The sequence below is a fragment of the Lepisosteus oculatus genome, chromosome 13 (genome assembly GCF_040954835.1).
Source record: "Lepisosteus oculatus isolate fLepOcu1 chromosome 13, fLepOcu1.hap2, whole genome shotgun sequence".
NCBI classification, from domain to species: Eukaryota; Metazoa; Chordata; class Actinopteri; order Semionotiformes; family Lepisosteidae; genus Lepisosteus; species Lepisosteus oculatus.
Genome location: NC_090708.1, coordinates 14,224,181 through 14,245,785, shown reverse-complemented (window position 1 = coordinate 14,245,785; position 21,605 = coordinate 14,224,181). Strand labels below are relative to the sequence as shown.

Here is a 21,605-nt window from a genome sequence, read left to right as displayed (position 1 = left end):
CTTTTTGCTTTATGTCTTATTATTTGTTTCACTGACTTCTAAATCAATCACAGAATGATGCAATTCTGAACCTTTAGGTTGCTTCACAAGACAGAATAAGATCACATGAGTAGCGGACAATTTAATTAGGCCTTAAAATCCTTGCACAGCTTTCATTCACTCGGCTTTGAGGAACACTGGACCAGTGCTTTTTCTGGGCATCTTTAAATAACTTATTACTGGAAATACATTAACGTGCTCCAGTTCACTGTTGAGTTGTGTGAGCACAAGACTTTGGGTTTTGGTAATCGGAGGCCTATGTCTGGACAAGTCAACCAGATTGATTTCACAGTAGGTAATAATTCTGCAGCTCGAAAACTCCCTGTATTGTGTGAAAGTTCAGGATAGTTTATAACACCAGCTGGGGCCACCAACCTAACACTTCATTCCAGCTACAAACTAATTAAGTGCCTTTCCCTTTCTTCACATTACTAACTGTGCATCCCCAAACCTAAAACACCCTGATCACACTCACTTTGGGGATTCAACCCAAAAATACAAATTAGTACCAATATCCTCTGGATAAGCAATTGTTGTGGGCCAAGATCTCTATCAATTTTTTAAGTTAAAGTCCAAGAGTGTTTATTCCGCATATCAATTTAAGATTTTAACGTGCTTTGAAAATTCATTTGCTTTTCATCCAATGGAAAGAGAAAATCAAATCTGGACACATGGGTATACCTGAAAGCGTCTATAGAACAGATACATGACAACAATGCAACTTTCATTAATTAACGACCTTATCAGAAGAGAATCAAAGAACACAATTATTCCTTCCATAGAGCATTAATGAAAAAGGTTGTACTGTACGTGTGGAGCTCAGTATCAGATCCTTTTGTTTGTGAGTTGCATTTCCTCCAGGCTTAGTAAAGCTCATTCATGTGGTTTCTGTCAGTTTACTTCTTTTGTGTCACTTGCAGCTTCTTCACAATTGTTGCTTAACTTTGACTCATCCCACCCCGAACTCACAGAAACTAGATCCTCTATTGTTCTTTGCATTTTGAGACCAATTTGATCATTTTAGGAGACATAATAAAGACTCTTGCTTGAGGCCCTTGACCTCCCAGAAATGAGAATGAGTACCTTAGATGATCTTTCAAGTATGGTTACCTGATCCTTCTGAAAGTTTCCAGTTTGCATTGCTGCAGCTTATCATGCTTGTCTGGGCTTGCGTTCCTCAGGAAACCTGAAGTTTCTGAGTAGCTGCTCTCTGATTTTATGGTAGAGGAAGTAAGTTGTGAGAATGTAGAATAAGGATCAGCTCCCAGACATACAAAGAAAGTAAATTTTGGTTTGCAGGCTCCCCAGAAATCTCGCCAGAGCAAAACTTTGCCACAATACAGGACCCAGTCTTTTACCTCAGCTGAGTTCACTGATGTCTAAGGAGTGGCGCTGTGTACACTCTGAGCCCACAAGTGACCATATTTGTACTCTGGCAAGCGTTAGACTTGTGCAGTGACTCGCATTGCTCAGACTGATGCCTATCAGTGGTTATTACGAACGAAGAATCTAGAAGGAGAGAGTGCAAAAGGGCTCAGTGAACGGACCGCATTACAGTGGTGACATCATCCCCTCCCAAATCTAGACAGTGTAAAACTTCGTCAGAGCAGAGTACCCACTCCTGTGACTTGGCGGGGTTCACTGCTTTCATAAGGCGGGATGCTGCGCACGCTCAGAGCCCACGAGTGACTGGGATCGTGCAGGCGCAGAGCACGTCTTATGTCAGCTTCATCGACAACAAGCAGTGTCGAAATCGCACATCCTGAAAAAGAATTTGAAACGGGCAATCGATCCTGAAATGATGGTGGGAAATGATGGTCTTGTGTGTCTGGAAGTAAATATGTAGTGATATTTCCCTAAATAACCAGAACAGATATACTGTAAGCTCGCAGTAGAGGCTGAGATTACTTGCACAACTGGAAATAGATTGAAAGTCTATGACTGTGCAGAAATGATGCAGAATTTGCAAACTGCACCATCAAATGCTCAGACATGAAAAGATGGAGCCTGTTTTAAGGAGCATTATCTGCTCAAGCCAGGCCAAAAACTCAATGGAGTATCTTCTTTACTTATTGGTTCCATGGCATTACCACAGTATGTCATACGCGTCAGCATGTGTAGGCTGCAAAGGACACCCCCGAAAAAGGCTCCATAGCCAAAACGTTGTGTTTTCTTTCTTCTCTTTTCAGCATGAAATAAACCGATTACTTTCCTGTGTACATAGAAGATGATTGTGCATCATATCCAGAAAATGCAACAGATATGCTGAGTGATATCTACTGTATCTCCCAAGCACAGGGGTTTGTGCCACAACTCCTTTTCCTGATATGGCAGCACATGTCCTCATATTTCCTCCTCACTACCCCAGCACATTAGCTGAGGCATGCTGGGTAATAACATTCTAGCCCTGGCACTGACAGTTGCTGAGACCTATGCCCTTTTCAGCAATACATTCATCAATCTCCACCCTGCTCTGAAAATGAAGATTTATTTATCTGAGTCAGTCGGTTTCACATCAGTTCTCATAGCAATGCTCTGTTCTACTGTATTCAGCAGCCATATCACCCTGCAACTCACAACTGGCAACCCACTGAAGCTAAGCAGGTGTGAGCCTGGTCAGTACCTGGATGGGAGACCTCCTGGGAAAAACTAAGGTTGCTGCTGGAAGAGGTGTTAGTGGGGCCAGCAGGGGGCGCTCACCCTGCAGTCCATGTGGGTCCTAATGCCCCAGTATAGTGACGGGGACACTATACTGTAAACAGGCGCCGTCCTTCGGATGAGACGTAAAACCGAGGTCCTGACTCTCTGTGGTCATAAAAAAAATCCCAGGGCGCTTCTCGAAAAGAGTAGGGGTGTAACCCCGGTGTCCTGGCCAAATTTCCAATTGGCCCTTACTAATCATGGCCTCCTAATAATCCCCCTTTATGAATTGGCTACATTACTCTGCTCTCCTCCCCACTGATAGCTGATGTGTGGTGAGCGTTCTGGCGCACAATGGCTGCCGTCGCATCATCCAGGTGGATGCTGCACATTGGTGGTGGTGGAGGGGAGTCCCCATTACCTGTAAAGCGCTTTGAGTGGAGTGTCCAGAAAAGCGCTATATAAGTGTAAGCAATTATTATTATTATTACTGTAGAGCATAGCACATGCACTAAATGCATACTCACACAGAAACATTCACAATTCTTAGCCAGAAAGTATATCACTGTTAATACCAGTGCAGTACACGCAGAATTATTCTGCACTTATTCTTCCTGCAACTGCCTTTACTTGTTCCTCATTTCTTTCAAACGGCAGCAAAAAACGGGGTTCTTAGTTAGAATTCTTTTTTGAAATGTGACCAGCTGTGCTTGTGCTGTTGGCATCAGCCTTTTGAAACGTGTTGCCTGCAATGATGCCTTGCTGCATGTACTTTTGATAAAAGTATTTCTGTGATGGCAGCACTATTTCAGCTATAGCCTCATCCTAGATGTGTTCAGACCACGTGAGGTGTCACCCGTGACATAGTACAGTTTTAGGTCTTAAGGCAAGAATTTCACAATTCAGTTTTACAATTCAGAGTTTTGCACTTTGGCACTGTCTTTAAAAAAATGTTAAAAACAAAATTGTCATTTGTAGTTATTTAAATTAGCATTTTGAGCTTTTTTTTGCAGGTTTTACTTAAGTGCTGTGTGGTGGCTAGCACTCGAGTTTGGAAGTTGTCTGGAGTTTGTATGGTCTTAACATGTTCACATGGGTCTTTCCTGGCGTTCGTGTTTTGTTTTCTGGCTTTTCCACAACCTAAACACATGTTAGACTACCGGTGGGTGGGTGTGTGTGTGTGTGGGGGAGTAGCGCTGTAACCCCTGTCCTTGTGTTTAACTTTCCCCGGTCCGAGTTATTAAATGTGTTGTTCAGCCTGTCCTATGCCTGCTCCATTCCGTAACGAAGGCCGCGGTCGTTATATTATGATAGGTGGATATTATATGGTTAAAATGTGGAGGATGCACTCTAGTCTCAGCTTGCTAACAATTTAAAGCATCTAAAAATTGCAGACTATCTTCCACATCCTGTTTGGGATAGTTCTGGCTGACTTCCTGAGTCCGTGTGATTTTTTGAAGTCCCGGTTCGAGATTAAGGGCACCCTAGCGCATTTCTCAGGAAAGACCAGTACAGTAAATACTGTGATAATGGGCGGGTCTTGAGTACAGCAGAGGAAACTGCTGTAACGCCCCAGCGACTAGTGTCAGGCATCTCAAAGCGTTGCTGCACAGTAGCTGTACTGTGGAGCACGTTCTTTGCAGTTATCCAGGTATAGTTTGAATTCTTTTGTATTGGTATTATATGAGAGGTGTGGTGGTCAGTGATTGCAAGTTAAATAATAGTCATCTGCAATGGGAACATGAGAATCTGCAAATATATTTAAGAGAAGATACACCTCCGGTAAAGATTAATTGATATTTTGGGTACGAAGTTATTTTTAAAAACTGAGACCGAGTCTTAGATTGTCGCTTGTGATTAGCACACTCTTTCACGTAGTGTATAACAAGGGTCTACTTTACATGTTTAAAGGGTATATTATTTACTAATTTGTGTACATCTATTAATTTTTGTTCTAGTCCTTGCGTAATTTATGTAAAATCTAGGGGAGTGATCAAACAAAACTATTGGCTAAATTAATACGGGACAGTCATCTCGGTTAGAGTTACTTCTTAAACCAGCATGAGTGTACATTGCGTGTCATATTTAAGAAGCAGGTTTTCATAAATGTTAAAAGTATTGTTTTATCCTGGCTTTACAGTACCTTCTAGTCCAAATTTGTGTGTCCAGCGTAATTACCAATTCGGTCATACCAGAATGAAGTATTTTATAAATTTAGTAACTCTTAAACGTTTCACTTGAGAGGAAAATATAATTTTGTGCTGTGGGAGATGGTATTAAAGAACTACTCTACTAGTTTGTTTTCTTCCATTCTATACTGCTTTATTTGTCTGGGGAATAAATATACTATTCTATGTACAGTACGTATTCGAAAATCTGTTATTAAATATTTTATTTCCTTAAAAAGAGAACCCCTATTTTCTAGCATCAAATATGCAAACTTCCTGTGTGAGCTACTAAACTTCCCTTTTAACTTTTACAGCCAAATATCTTTGTTACCAGTGATTACATGAAAATGATTGTTATCAGAGGAGAAACATTAAAGTCATTGTATGGTTATAAGTTCTATAAAGTGTAGTATATTATGGTAGGCAAATGGTTACTCTATAAACATTGAAGGGATAGGTCATAGTTGACTTTGTGGGTAGGTGTAATTAGAGAGTCTTAAACTAATATTTAAGGTGATACCTGTGTAATATACTTCAGCTTAATTATTTTCAGTAGTGATTTCTTTGTGGGTGACACCCATAGTGGTGACAGTTGCAGCAAAATATTCATATAATCCTTTTAAGTTAAACAATTTGATGTTGGAACATTTATCACAACTCAATTCCTTGCCAAGGAATTGCCCATGGAACACAATTCCCTGGTTAGGTGGTTAGGCAGATATACAGTATATGCTACGTTTCACTGGTTTTAACAGTGTCTTAAGTATTAATACAGGATATCCATTTAATTATCTTCTGACAACATCCGTGTAGCGTATTTGTATTTTTCTTATTTACCTTGTTACATGTTCTTATTTGTAGAGGCTTAAGTCACAAATCATGTGAAACTTAAAATATGCAGCATTAAACATAAAGTAGGCACTGTATAGCGGCCCAGTGTAACACACCATACCTTTGAATAACAAATCTCAGAGCTTTAAGAAAGTTGTCCCGGTGATTTCATCAAAACATTCAACTAAGACATTCATACTTTGTCTTTCAAAGCACACAATGTTGTGGAGTGTGTAGTTATTCAGATTTTTGTGGAAAGCTCAAGGTGAACATGATTTTTCTTACGTTCAATTAAGAAATTAGGTACAGTAGGTATTTATGAAATATGACCATCAGTACATGCTTGAGAGAGATCAAGTCATTTATCCAACAACAGAATATAAATTGGAAACTACAGCTTGGTATCATTTAAAAATGTCGCTGTTCAAAAAGTTAAAAATTGAACATTGTGTTTACTGGGGAAGTACACAAGTCTCATCAAAGGACCAGCTAATTGTGCAATTCCAAATTGCTTGTTTTAGAATTGTGTTCTTTAAGATATAGTACATGAAAGACCTTTTAAAAGCGACTTACTTTCTTATACCATAGGTATAAGGTCTGCTGGTTTAAGGCAGGTTGCAAAGATAAAAGTGCTCATAGACTTGCAGAGTAATTTTAAATTTGTCAATGTGTATCTCATTAAACCATGCGTTAAAGGAAGTTGCAATTTAAACAAACAAAAAAGATGATCATTGTCTAGAACAGCAATGCTAACAAATGTAATTGTCAAAGTTTAACATTTGCAGTAGCTCCAACAGTAATACTGTGCTGGGAACAGAGACTACTGTTGCAGAGAGTGCTTCCAGAGCAGTACAAAATCCAGATTAATTCTATTTAAAGCAGTACATCCATTTGTAGAGGCAGTGAGTAAAGACTGTTCACTTTAAGAACTTTTTTGGTAACCTAAACTGAAAGAATGATGTCATTAAGGACTGGGCTTTTTTCTTGTGTTCAGAGAACTGAACATGTGGTTACAGTGAATCATGTGAACAACTACTCAGCTACTTATGAAGGTCTCATAGATTGTTTTATCCAATGTACAGTGGATGTGTCAAACTATTTTATTAAATACCTGTTTAATGTATAATTTATTGTTGCATGGTCTTGTTTCTTCCTTAAAGTGTTTGGAATTTGATCTGCTTTTAAAAACAAAAAAAATGTCAATTTACATGCCTGTCCATGTATCTTTCCAATTATTGGCTTTTTAACTTTGAATTCACAGTCAGTTTTAGTGAGACCTACACTGTAATTTGTAAATAACAATAATAAGTATGAACTAGGTACAGTACTGTGCTACAAACACAGTTGTAATGTGGGTCTCTCTTTCACATCTGGCAGTTGAAATGTTGTGTTGTTAAGCTATCGATCACCATCTAGCTCGTCCTTTTATCACATCTTCCAGTAACCCCCCCCAAAAAAAGAGTTTCACTTTGAAACAACTGCAAAGTGTAAATTGTGTTTCGGACATATGAAACAATGAGCAATAGCAAACCACCGGTGCAGGGTGAGATACAACCACAGACAGACACACACACACTCACACCAGGGCCAGTTTCCCCAGAAGCCAATTAACCTACCAGAGTGTCTTTGGGTGTGCTGGAAACGTGAGCACCAGGAGGAATCCCACTCCAACACAGGGAGAACATACAAACTCCATACAGATAGTTTGAAATTGAACCCAGGGTCCCAGCATGGCAAAGCAGAAGTGCTAACCAGTGCGCTACCATGCTGCCCCTTTGCAGAGCTGTTCTTCCCTATTGCAAGAGATGCTTAGGTATAAATCTTTGTGCACCTGCTCCCTTGTGATTTAAGGGTCTATGCAGAGCTTTATCCACAAGGGGGCAGAAGCACCTTGTTTATTAGCTGACACTGCTAACGTGAGCAAAATAAGGCAAATTTATGTATATGTTATGGAAGCTCAGATATTCTTTATTAATATGTACAGTTAACATTTTGGTTTGTACCATAATGCTATTTTTATCAATAAAGAATCAAGAAAATTACTACATTAATAAAGAAATTAATTAATTAATTAATTAATTAATTAATTAATTAATTAATATACAGTTACCGTTTTATCCATCACAAATAAGCTTTGCCGTACTTGGAAGAAAAAGTGGTATTGCAATCTAGTAATTTAACAGGCTACCATACAAATATAGTCATGCTTCTTTTTTCAGCTGGATTCCTATGATCTTTAACAGTTAAATCCTTCAGCTTTAGTTCGAATTGTGCTTATTTTGTTTACAAAATGTTTTGTACCTCTAATCTTTTACAATTAGTTTCAGGTAATCATGTTTAAGTATTGCTCAGGGGCAAAAAGGTTTACAAATCCATGTATTCTGTGTCAGATTAGGACAGCTGTTGCACCATTTGTTGATATTCTCTTCTGAATTCTGAAAATATAAAACAACGAATATCTTTCATTCCTATGAGCCAAGGTTTTAAAGAACATTGTTGCATTGTCACAGGAAGATTTAAACATATTTACTTAATGGGCATGGCAGGTACATTAACTTTAATATTAACAAAAGTGATCAATAAAGAACTAAGGCTTGCACACGCCTTTCCAACCTCTTTGTGTGTTTAACTTTGTCATGTGAATATTGAAGGTCTTTGTAAAGAGTCTTAATTCTCTGTTTAGAATTCGATTTCCTCTTCTTAAGTTTTTAAAGTCAAGGTGAGGGTAAATTCTGTTGTATTTTTGGAGAGTATTGTAAGCATGGACAGTATGGATTTGGAAGTGTGCCTTATAAAAGCTTTCTTTACTGTTCTATTACTATTCCTTTACTATTCTATTCTAATGTACAGTGTAGTAACGAGCATTTAGAACACAGTATTCTAAACAAAGGAGAGAAAAAATTAAAACAGAAAGAGGGAAATCATGTCAAAGCAAGGCATATGTATGGTACGTAATATTATCTTAGGAACACAGCAGAAAAAGTCTGGTTTCAGTTCGCAGAGTAATGGTTTATCTTTAAATTGTCACAGACTTTGGGCAGAGAGATAGGGTTCACTACTTTGTGCTGTTTACTTCACACAAACACATATACTGTACATGTTTGTGTGCATCTATAGGACTCATGGCTATATTTGACTAGAAGAAATAATAATGAAGCTATGGAATAAAACTTATCCTAGCAGAGTATTTCAGTTACTTAGTTTCTTATAGGTCTCTACATTGTCATCTTCTGAGGTTTGTTCATTACAGTGAGAGCAGAGAAATATGTTGTTTTTATTCTGTTGGTGATTTTGGTATCTGCCTTAAAATCTTAGTGGGGAATTTTATCTGATCTGAACTTAATTGTTTTTTCTATGTGTATATCATTGTAAAACTGTTTTCCTGTCTCCTTCTATTAAAATTGCCCCAGGTTATATTCAGTGATGAAATGATAACTCACTTCTATCTTTTTCACAGTAATAATGCATGGGGTTACTGTATATACACTTTATAATTGTTTAGAATTATCTTTCCTGGTTCATTCTATATTTGATTGTCTTGAAGAAGCATTGGTTTATGCAGACACTGATAACACTTACGTTCTCTTTAGGGGTTTGTTTCCTCAAAAGAGAGATTTAACCGTCTTTAGGTGAATGGTGTTGCATTATATATCCGTCTGTGATTATATATTCTCTTCAAGTAGTTCTGAACTCCATGGCTCTGGAGTTAGAAATGGACAGGGCAGAAAATTGAAAAATAAATGATTTATGGCCTGAGTTTTTGAAGCCCTGAGTCATCCCTGCTAAGTTCACCATTCTTGTATCTAAGATCAAGAGAGCAGTGATTCGTTTGTAACATTGTGATCTGATGGTACAGGCAAATATAGAGCTAAAGCAGCCCTTGGGCAAAATGGGCTTTATTTTTTACCCTTTGTCTGCTCAGTCATGCATGGTTGAGGCATGTTGACCACAGGGCACCATTATTTTGGATGGAAAAAATATGAAATCCTTGTTTTATCAACTTTTAGTCACTAAAGTGTCACGTAAAGTGGTAGTTGTTTTATATACAGTATTTTAAAAATAATATTTATATAAATTCTATTGTCAAGTATGACAGTCCCTATCAGAAAATCAGACATTCTCCTCTAAAAAAAGTTTAAATCCAAAGTTAGTGTGACTTATGCTGCTAACACTGTGAAAGTCTTGTGGAATGGGAGGTCCGTGTCGCCGTTTGACCGTATTTTAGGGGTCCTAATGTAGAAACCTAGAGCACAGTACCACTGAGGTGGGTGGTGGATATTATATTCTAGTCTTCTTGTAATTTAACAAATAAAACATAACTGATCTAAAAAAACTAAATGTGACAGGTGACATGTGTCTTAACAGCTATAGTATCTTATATTTAATGGAAAAGCATGGAAGAGCATTTGTAAACCCTAGAAAAACCCCAAGAAAGTGTGAAATACAAAATGCCAAACAATGCTATCCCAGCTGGAGCTGGCTGTTCGACCCTGCTTCCCCTATAGATTCTATTCATATTATTTTACTAGTGTAGGCATCGTGAAATTCTAATAATTTGATATTCACTGAAGGTACAGAATTCAGAAACCTGTTTCTTTCATTTCTGGATGATTTCTAATCTTTATTAGTTGGAACATAGACAGAAACAAATTAACGGTTGAGGGCATTTACAAACTAGGTGTTATGAACTGTGTCTGCTGTGTAGATTGAATTGACTAAGGTAGCTGGCCCCATTGTCTGCAATGGGAAATGTTTTACATTCACCTGTCTACAGTGCAAAGTACAGCTGCAGTATCAGACACCAAAGTGATAACACTGCATGGTCCTGACAGATCTCAGGAAGCTGGTTCAGGTCAGTACTGGATGAGAGATCTCCAAGAAAAAACACTTTACTGCTATAAGTTGTGTTGGTGGTCAATCCTTCTTCTGGACCATAATTTCCAAATCAATCAATGTCAGCAAAGTAACCAGGGACACTGTCCTGTCAGAGGTGTGGTCGTTTGAAGACATTAAATGAGGGTCCTGACCCTTGGTGACTAATATAAGAGTCACCCAGTTTGTAAAAGTAGAGGTGTTAACCCTGGTGTTCTGGATAAATCCCACTTTAACTTTGTACAATCGGGCCTCTTTAAACAATCTTCCTTAATTTAATTGGGGAGAGAATTTGTCAGTCTCAACCACTGTACTGTGTAGCACTGAGTCATCTTATATAGGTGAAGCTTTTTGGGAACCTTTGGTAGAGAAGTGGTATATCAATGCAAATAATTATTTATTAATATGTGTCGTAACGTGATCTATTTGTTTACTAATAGATGAATCACCAAATCTCAAAAGATGAGTTCGGTACCGTAAATCTGCACTCCATCCATTTCCAATTCAAAGTGATGTCCTGAAAAAACACTGCCCTAATTCTTTTGTACAGTTCATCTGTGGACATATTGCTACACATACTGAATGGGCCATGCGTGTTTTTTCATTTGTATTGGGTCAGATGATGAGCTTAATTGAACTTCACAGGGAACTGTAGTCCTAATTTTTCAGACTGGTTATTAAATCTCAGCAACTAAATAAACTCATTGACAGTGTAGAAAAAAATTACAAATGTTGAATTAAGCACAAAATCGTGAACTTTGTGAAAGTACTCTTAGTCACCATATTGTCGCAAACCCCTGGTTTCTCCATGGGCGAGAACAATATTTCTACAAATTGTGACATGAAGTAGCCCTTCCTGCTCCCTGCTCACTCTAATGACTAATGTAATGTGATGTGCAAGCGAATAAGTGCAGATTGTGCAGAAATGCACAATGCGATCTTCCTGCAAAGTTAACAAGTCAGTAGTATTTATTGGCAAAGCCATCTCGAAGTCAAGGGCAGTATTTCTATTGGATTAAAAGAGATGTATTGACAAGCCTGCTTGTTTACAATGTACTGTAATAGGGCTGCTTCACATCACCGAAAGTTTTGTTGCCTCGTTCTGAATTGCAGGATATGGTGCTGCGTATACCTGGAAATTTTGTTTATTTTGAATGTTTTACTTGTACATTCTACTGTTAATGCGGTTTGAAATGCACTCACCAATGCAGATTCATTCTAACCCCAAAATGTAAAAATCGAGTAGCAGTTCTTCTTTATTTAGAGAACATAGTGAGTTAAACTACAGTAAGCCTTTTTAGGGTCTGTTTTTTAAAATCTATTTGTACATCTTAAGTGCTCTTCTCTGTGCAAGGTTACATTATTCAGTAGGTGCTGTAAGTTTGATCTCTTTCTCAATTGAGAATGAGGTAGCTCAAGATAATGGGACAGTTGATTTTGAGGTCAGTGGCAAGTGCTTACAAAATCATCATGATACAGTTAGTCCTTCCCAAAAGCCCGTAGAGCTGAAGTTTGAGAGGAGGCCAAAGGACTGGAAGTTATGGGGAGGAGCCTTTTTTTGTCTCTGAAAGTCTAATAGGTTCAAACTCTGACTGGCATAGGGAAGTCACTGCCCTAAGGGAGTTGGCCTGTGTGCACTGTGCTAGTCAGCCCTGGCTCTTGTACTTTACACTGACACACTGCTTGAAGTTCTGTAAGCTTGAACTGGAAACGGCCACCGCAGTGAAAATTTGAATCAAGTGGAGAATTCAAGAGCACAATGTGGAGTCTACTGCCAGGCAGAATGCAGGTTAGTGGAGCTGCAGGTGGTGTTCAGTTACTCCTGAGTTATATCTTAGTGTTTCTATATTTGTTTCAGCTTGGAACAGGCATTGCTGACTGGATACAGGATAGGAGAGTGCTATGCTGGGATCCGTTGGGAATACAGCAGCTCTTTTATGAGTCCTGGTGCTTGTTTTCAGGCAGCACTGTTGTGTGTTTTGGAAGCTTTACTGTTAACACCCAGCTGAGAGACTCTTTGTTTGAGTCTTGGAATGTGAGACAAGTTTTTCCTGGAAAAAAAGCTGAATAATATTTCCCAATAAAAATTAAAATGTTTCCATATAATATTTTTTACAGAAATGTATTTCATTACACTAATCATTTTAATGTTTTTAAAAATAAAGAACAATATTTAAAAATCAGTATTTTGAATATTTCCTGGCAGCTGTTAATTCTATTTTCGATATATGGCAGCAATTTTGAAAATAAGCTTTTTGGATACCAGCATACTCTTTTGGATACCCTTTTCTGAAATGTTATGTCAATAAAACTAATTATGTACAGCACAAGAACTCTGCTTTTTTAACATCCTGAAATGTCAAATCTTTCCTCTGTAGTTACTGTATGGCTGACCCATGGTGCCTGGTCTTATTACTTTGATTTGAAAAATGTATACTTTTTACCCCAAACTCCAGAAACAGATATTAGCTAATATGACATGGACTTATTAGAATAGCTCTGTTATTGCCTTCTGAAACATGCTCATTATTCTTTGGCAGTCAAAATTAAAGGACTTTTATGTGAACTTTAGTATTTTATTTTAGTTTTCTTTGCACAAAATTTCTATAAAATGTTAAAAACACAGTCAGAGCCCCCTCGTATACTCAATATTGGATGTTAAAAAACCGCTTGACACTTTTCCTTTTACATTGTTTACTGTTTGTTATTTGGCCTACATTATTTGACTTCCTTATATTGTTTTTAATTTTTAGGTTATCAAATTTACAAAAATAAGTATCTGAATTAATGATTGCATTGCGGACTCTTCTGGTAGTGGTATGAGGAGTTGATTCAAAATTTAAAGATGCAAGCTTGCTTTAAGCTGTTGTGTATATGTATTATTTTTATTTTGTAGCGAAGTGGAAGAAATCAAAATAAGTGTTTCATGGAGTGTTTTTAAGAAGCAGGTCATCAGTTGTGGGCGCTTTCTGTGCTACATTGAAAGGAAGAAATTAAAACCCATGCTGTTGTTGGTGTTGAGAAAGGGTATTCAGAAATGCTTACTTGTGATGCCCAGATTCCATTGAATTATGCTTTTTTGTTGTTATCAGTATCTTACTATTATGGGCTATGGCTATGACAAACATGGGATGATTTATGGTTTCAAAAATAATTGTATGTACATACGAAATACATGAAGATATTTACATTATAGAAGTGCATCCTTTATATTCCCTGTCGGCACTGTTTAGAACATAAATGGTTTAAACCCTCTAAAAATGCAACTATTGAGTATAGGACCCGTACAGCGATGCTTCCCTGGTAGCATCAGAGTTTGTGGCATAAGAGTGGGTTAGAGAATCTCTGTCACTGGGCGGAATAACGGCCATTTCTGTCAGCTTGCAGGTATGCCGAGTGCATTTGTTCTTTAAGTTAATAAGGCTAAGGGCTAGAAATCATAGGGGGGAAAAAGTCTGTTTAAGGAGAAGCTTGTGAAATTTGTGAAGAAATTTCATAGGAAGGTCTGACTCGCAGGAGTGAAAGCTGCATCTTGAGGAACAATGCCGATGTGGAGTACCATGATGTATAGACTCTGGTACCAAAACGACATACAGGAATGAGCCTATACAGAGGAGATTCCGCTGTTATCAGGGACTGATGTATTTATGACAAATTGGGTTTTTATGTGCATTTTTAATTGAAGGTTTTAGAAAGTTAGGTATGCCAAATAATTGATGTTTTTTTTTTCTCACGGGCAATTTGAACTCTTTGTTATTTGCTCCATTTAAAATGTATGCAAAGTCAGTCGTTCTTTTCCACGGAACTCAACCAAACATTGTTGAAGAATCCCATCACCCTGTTGCTAATGGCACGGATGGCCCTCAGAACAATCTTAAGTCTTCTCTCCCCATCACAGTGATAACGATGCTTTTTAACGTAACCTATTTTAATTAGGTAGGAAAAGGTCAGATTCTATCATGGCTCATAGCTTTTTGCAACATGAGGAAATGTTTATGTTAGACACTGCAAAGCACAACAGATTGCTTCAGAACATTCTGTTTTAAATGTTTTCACAAATTGATCTAGTCCTCAGTGCCATACAGGTCTGACAGGAACTGCATGTTCGAGTATTATGTTGAAGTCACCTTGCATGCACCAACATGCAGAAAATGAGGTAACTTTGGAATAACATGTTTTCTCATTGTGTGTAGTATTTTATTGTTTTAATTTATTATTGTTCTTGTTGTATGCTTAGCAGGTGGCCTTAATCAGGGTGACCTATGTTACATTTTACAATACCTGTAATGCTTTATGGAATTTACAGCGACAGTCATGTACAGTATATACAACAAGATAATAAAGTGTGAAATGCAATTGCCGCATTTGGCATAAAAAGGAACCAATCTGATTCAAAAATGCAAACACCAAACAGCAATGAGGGCAGCCCGGTTTCCTGAACTCCATTCACACAGTGAACAGGAGGAACAAGCAAATTGCACCACCTCGCTTGAGAGAGAAGCACATGCTGAAGAATGTAACTGAGAGCTGAGAGGTCACAGGTCACAGGTCACAGGTCCTGTGTCAACAGATGAGTCTTGAGCAGGCTCGAAAGGTGCTCATGGATGGAGCTGTCCTGGTTTCTGGTTTCACCCCTGACAAGTGAGAGTGGAGAATGAATAGGCTCTGGAAGTGGGACATTGGAGAGGGGTGCACAAAGTTATATACACAAATTTCTGATCTGTGTTTTCTTGCTACTGTTACTCAGATACCACAGGCTTTAAAAGTGGTGGAGTTCATTGCTTTGATGTGGTAAATCCACTAATATTGTTTTTGAACTTCTATGACAACTATTCAGAGAAATTTTGGAAAAAAGGGGAAATAATTTTTCACGTAGATCTTATTTTGGAATTTAAAACAGGATCTATTGTGTGAAAGTTCAAACTGACATTTTGTGCTGAAATAAATTGATTTAAAGTGACCACATTCTTGTACAATCGGTTATTAATTTGACTGATTGTACAAATTATTTTATATTTGTGTATTTTTATCTAGGTGGACTATACATAAAATATGCAGTGAAGCACAGCTCGCAAATTTTAGCTTGACTTTTTGGAGTTTATCTAATGTATTTTTTTTCTTGTGGAGTTATTATTATGTGAAAATATATTGTAGCTTCTTTATTCTGTCAAGGCTGATAATATATAGATAATTCACATACTGTAGCTTGGCCTATTAAATATATATTTTCATAAAGTCAACACCTCTCTCTTTATTTAAGCTTGCCTGTTATCATGCCCTGGCTTGATAATTCATTTCAGACCGTTCACTTTCTTAGTTAATGCAGATGTTTTCTGTCTTTCTCAGAGCTGCAGTGCATTCACATTTGTGAGTGCTGTAGTTTCACGTTAGAGCTCATCTTCTGTTCATCATAATGGAACATGATCACCTTATTTTACAAATTAATATACAAGACTTCTGTAGCACTTCTGTACAAAAATCACTAATACTTAGTGTGGTGTTAGTGAGTGAATGCACTTCATTTGTAAAAGACCTAGATGTCCACAAAGAGAAGCACCAATTGTTAACCTCAGATTTGTGACTTAATGTTGTGTTATGGTATATATGCGTTTTGTACGTCATCCGGTGAGCTTGTAATGCACATAAATAACTAAATGTTCCCTATTAGAGAAGCCTATATTAGTGTTGGAATGTATTGCTAAACCATCATTTTAGTTTAGAAAGGTAATTATTAACAATGTATTATAACCCCCCATAAACTATTTGAGGGTGTTAAGCATTTTGGAATTCCCTTCTAAACACTCTGGCATACATCTTGGAATTAATAGAATAAAATTATTCTGGAGTGGGTGCTGAATAATTCCCAACTTCATAATCTTTAGAAATGAGAGAATCAGTCTAGCTGTAGAACACTAAATGAAACATTTACATATGAACTATACATTTTAATGAAATAAAGGCAGTCTGTGTGAAAAGTAAAGCCAGAAATACATTTCAAGCTGTCTTTACTTAACTGCAGCATTAACACAGCCTGTTCACTCTTCACATCTGATAAAATAAATATCTTTTTTTAGTCTTGCAGTAATTGCTGATTTGAAATTAGGCACCAATGTGTACTTTTGCCAGCTATCAGCTTCTAATATGAATAGGCACTTTTACCATGCCAATTCTGGTTAGGGTCAAATGGCATTCTGGTATTTTAAACTTCTTAAAAATAACTGAAACAGAACAAATGTTCCTCTCAGAGATGTGGTTAGTGCAGTGATGCTCTTGCAGGATTCTGATATGTGTACTGGAGAGTTCTGTTGTTTTGTTTTGATTGGTGGCATAGAAAAAAACAAGATTGCTAAATCATGAGTTCAGGTAAATTGTATTTTGATGTAGCACATTATTATTTTGAGATCCTGACTTTTGTGTTCCAGAACTTTCTTGATCAGTTGTGTAACTGTACAATGCTCCTCATACAAACAGTAACACAGACACATTTCACTTAGCATTTGCTTGTTGACTCTAGAGTGTTCATAAACACTTTCTTTATCAGGTAAATACATGAGTGCTGTACTGTAAGTGAAGCCACCAAAGATCGAGTAGATAGAAATCTTAAAAATTGTCACCTTTTCTTACTGCTAACTGCCAGTGTGCTTTTCATTTCACATGCTGATGTATGTTAATGTAAGGGGGTATCAGTTTACTTAATACATATTGTTGTAATAACATGAAGTTTTGTTAGAACCAATGAGACATTTAAATGTATCATGAAACTACCTGACAGTGTTAAATACCATTAAGACTGAAATGTAAGCAATGTACTCCCTTTAAGTACAAAGCAAGCTGATGTTCTCTGTTTACTGGTCTATGAACTTATTATGTTGCAAATTCCTACTCTTTTCTCCCAAATGAAATAATATCTGCATTCAAGTAATGGTTAACTTAACAGAACTCAGAGACTTCTTTGAGTCCTAACACAAACTATGGGTGTTGCACACTTATCATTAGTCTTGCAACATTCATATTTCCTGTTTGCTGACATGATGTAATTTTTACTTAATCCAAATATGTATATTTTAAAATGTCTATGTCATGGCTTTTTTTAGTAGTTGTGAATTTAATTTTCAAGTCACAGATTATAACACAAGTATGACTGGATTTCAGGTTGTGAGTCATATTGTGAATATTGTGGGGTGCAACTGGGCAATCAGTATAAAGTCACAGCTCGAGAGTCAGTTATCAACAAAGTGAAAGTCTTGGGGTTCTCTAGATATTTTGAGAGAAATGCTTGGCTGGTTATTGAATAGGAATTTGTACAACTCTTTATCGTAGTAAACATTTCAGAAGGAAAAAACAAAAGCCAGAGCTGAAAGATAGTTGCTCCCACTAATAAATACTGTTGATGGCCTTGTGTTCAGGCCTGAGACTGGTTCCAAACTGGGCTGTAACTTTATCTGAGTCAGTGGATGATACAGGAGAGCCATAAAATATTTTACTAACAAGTGTTTGCCTTGTGTTTCGACAACAGTAAAATGTTTATCTAATAAAAATAATCTTCTTAAGTATTATCTGCTATTATAACATATTATTCCTGTATTGCAGATGTAGCAAGTACTCTACTCTAAAAGACTGGGTGCGGTAGAATTTCTTACCGTTATTGGCTTTGGGAGTTATTTCCGGAAAGATAACACAATCATGAAAAGGCTCACTAGTGCATACAGTATAACATGCATGAACATGTCATATCCTTGATTTAATGAAAACCTCCTAGAAAAAGCTGGTAATTAACATTACGTCATCGGATGACTTATCTTTCTCCTAGTTGTTGCTGCCTCCCTCTGTTCTCATTGAACTCGGCCCTTTCCTTCTAAACCAGCTGGAGGTTTTCCGAGCGGGTTTTGTCTCGCACTGATACTCAGATTTCATAACTTCCACTCATTTCTCACCCGTATAATATGAGCAGGCATTTTGAAAATGCGAACGGACATTTTTAATTGGAATTTTTCCTGCCTGGGATTCAGACCCTAACAAAGAAGCAGAATTGCTGAAGTTTCACATCTTTGAATACTTTTATTGGCTGTTTTCCCTAAGAGGTTACAAAATTCCCATTCCATTTTAAAGGAGGGGATTGCGTTTTTTGGTATTGTAGTCATGGAAGCATATACATCTGGCCTTGGCTAATGACGCACTTAAGTGAGGAAAGTCTTTCTATTTGAATTGTGAATAGGCTTGCCCTGCTATTAAACTCACAGTTTGAAACAGCCCACTTTGTCTGATTACACTGCAATTTTTTGTCCTTGAAAAGTGGAGGGTTTATATATTTAGAAATGCATTTTTGACAATAAGCACCTTGATTTATATTCTGACACCATTATCCACACTCCATATGTTTACAACTTTATAAAATGTGACTTTTATATGACTGTGAATATGGAAGTACATTTTTATGTGCAGTACATATTGTAAGGCGCAGTCTGCTGTTCCAGACAGCCAGCAGCAGAGGTACAGTAAGTCTTATAGTAAGAGTGGTAAATTATGTACAAAGCTCATAAATACAGATTCATACAGTGCGTAATTAATTTACATGTTGTACCTTCAGAGCCTGCTTCCTTGTATTCTGTTTCCCCTTAACGTGAAGTTTGATTTTATTTGAAATAAAAATAAATTTAGCAAATTATTTGCACCACGTGTATCACAGCTGAAATAATCAAAACCTTTTTTAGAAAGAAAGTCTTCTGTGGCACCAGCTGTAAAGCCGAATGTCATGTTGCTCTTCCCAGGGGTTCTTAAAGTCTGCCTTGAAGGGGATCTGTCTTTTCTGTCCTCTGAAGCTGATAACTTTAATAAGAGCATTATCATCTTGATAATGGCTTTCTTACAAAAAATGCTTTTGGTGTAAAGAAAGATCATTAACTGTCGTTTAAACCTCTGCAGAATGTCGCCCTTCTGGTTTTACGTGATTGTGTGTCTAATCTACATGAACATACGTAATATTACTATTACCAATATTCCCATCGGGTCATTTTTTATTATTACTATTATTCCAGTCAGAGTTTGCCTTTTGCTCTCCCTTTGTTCATGTATGGGATGAGCCTCCTGGCAAGGTCACTGTGGCAAATGAGAATGTGTTTTCAGCTTACCTGTGTGATGATTCCACGTCTTTCAGTGCCTATACCTTTCACAGTGGCCTCTCTTTGTGGTCAGAAACCTTTCAGTTGTCTAATGACTTTTGTCAGGTTAGGACTGGTGCAGGATTTCTCAGAAAAAGTCATTTTGTGATCTGGCTTCAGGTTAATGTTTCAACTACCGATCAGATCTGTTCACCTATGAGTCTACAAAGGGCTAATTATTATTTTCTGCCTAAACAATCATGTTAAACCTGAATGTTTCTCTGTAATAAAGTAATTCAAGTTTAATGTAGTGAAAGGAGAATATTGAATCATTGAGACTGAGCACACATTATTAGCAGGTCACTTTTTAGTCATCCAGAAATCAAGAAAGTGAATATGTGAAAGGAATTTATTTTTATATTTTTTTAATAATTAGCCTAGATAGGTACGTACAGTTGTCCTGCTAGTCTGTAAAAGACCCCTCTCATTGTAACAAGATGGTTTATTTCCATAGAGAAGTAAAGAGATTTGTCCATTCACACCTGCCCGCAAATTACTTCTACTGTAGGTAAAGAAGCATAGACAGTATATATAAGCCATATATAACTGCTATTGCTGTGCATCCACCTTAAAAATGACCCTTTTAAAGGAACTGTAAGTCCATGTTATGCAACTTTTATAATGGGTGTGCCTTGCAATAAATGATATACAGTAGGTGTTGTGTACCATCAAATCTAATTTGTACATGCTGGCTAATATGTTACAGTGCAGAGTTTTTTTCAAGCAATCAGATTAGATTGCAGGAGTCTGCTAGTCTTCAAAACATGGTTAAGCATTTGGTTTACTTCACATGGTCATTAAGTGGTCACTTTCTCCTTTTTTTCTGCTGTAGCTCATTTAGCCTACTGTGTTCATTTTATGAGTGTGCAATGTACATCTCCAAAGAAAAAGACATAACTGCTCTGAAATCATTTCAAGGAAGAGCAACCATGTACATTTCTACGCTTCAAGGAATCAAACATTCAAACTTTTCAAAGGCATTGAAACAGTCAAATCTTCAGAATTAACAGTAAAACATTAACCAAAAAGGGAAACTTAAGAGAAGAGCATTTAAATCTGTGAATCAGAGGCAATTCTTTACAGAAGGAGTTGTGAGAGGTTGGAATATATTGTCTGTACCGTCACTGCTCACAAAACATCTAGATGAATTTCCCAGACCAGCTAGATACTAGAAACTAAATGAACTATTCTTGTTTGTAACATACTCATGGTCTTATGTTACTGTACTCATATTATCTGATAGACAAATAGACATACTGTAGTTAAGACCACTCTGTCTTAATGTGGTCTGATCAGCCTGAACTACAGTATACTGTATCAATTCAGACTTGTAATTCAGACCAAAATCTAACTTATTCAGAAAAAAAGGCTAAGGTGTACAGTAAAGCATGACTCGTGTTCAAGGCAATTTGACTGTAAAGTCAAAGGTTGTGAGCCAGATGGATTCTGCTTTTACCAGTGGAACAGTACCAGGAATACAATGAAATTGTACCTTTGTCCAAACAGTCATTTTGCAAACTCCTGAGAAACCAAACTCCAAATGGAAATCCCCCAAAAGTAATGAGCTGAAGCTCTTTTACCCTTTAATATAAAGTGGTATGAATTTTACTGAAATTATACTGTAGTTATGATTTTATCATAAACATGGTATCAAATTATACTTTTTAAGAACTTCTTATGTTATTGTTTACTCTTCATTTCCTGCAGCTCTTGAAAGGGTAATGAAGCAAGCAAGTACATATAGTATACATATAAGAAATTCACACATTTCCCAAAGTGTTTGTGCTTTTGGCAAATGGCTTTATTAAAGACTACTTTTATTATCACAGTCGTATTTGCTCATTAAATTATCAGAAATTTTGTTGTTCTTTAGTTGCAGCCTACAGCTCTGCCTTCA

General features: G+C 37.1%; 1 protein-coding gene across 5 annotated transcripts in view; it reads left to right on the top strand.

The window, feature by feature from the left end:
- Positions 1 to 4,263: 4,263 nt before the first annotated feature.
- Positions 4,264 to 21,605, top strand: part of pld1a (phospholipase D1a) — a 49,097-nt gene continuing 31,755 nt past the window's right edge. For 3 of the 5 annotated variants that reach the window (XM_015361285.2, XM_015361283.2, XM_015361281.2), the window contains exon 1: positions 12,190 to 12,339. The gene's annotated coding sequence lies outside the window, so the exon portion shown is untranslated. Of the gene's footprint in view, positions 4,331 to 12,189; positions 12,340 to 21,605 lie in introns of those variants that run through there. The other 2 variants (XM_015361282.2, XM_015361284.2) reach the window with 2 other exon arrangements.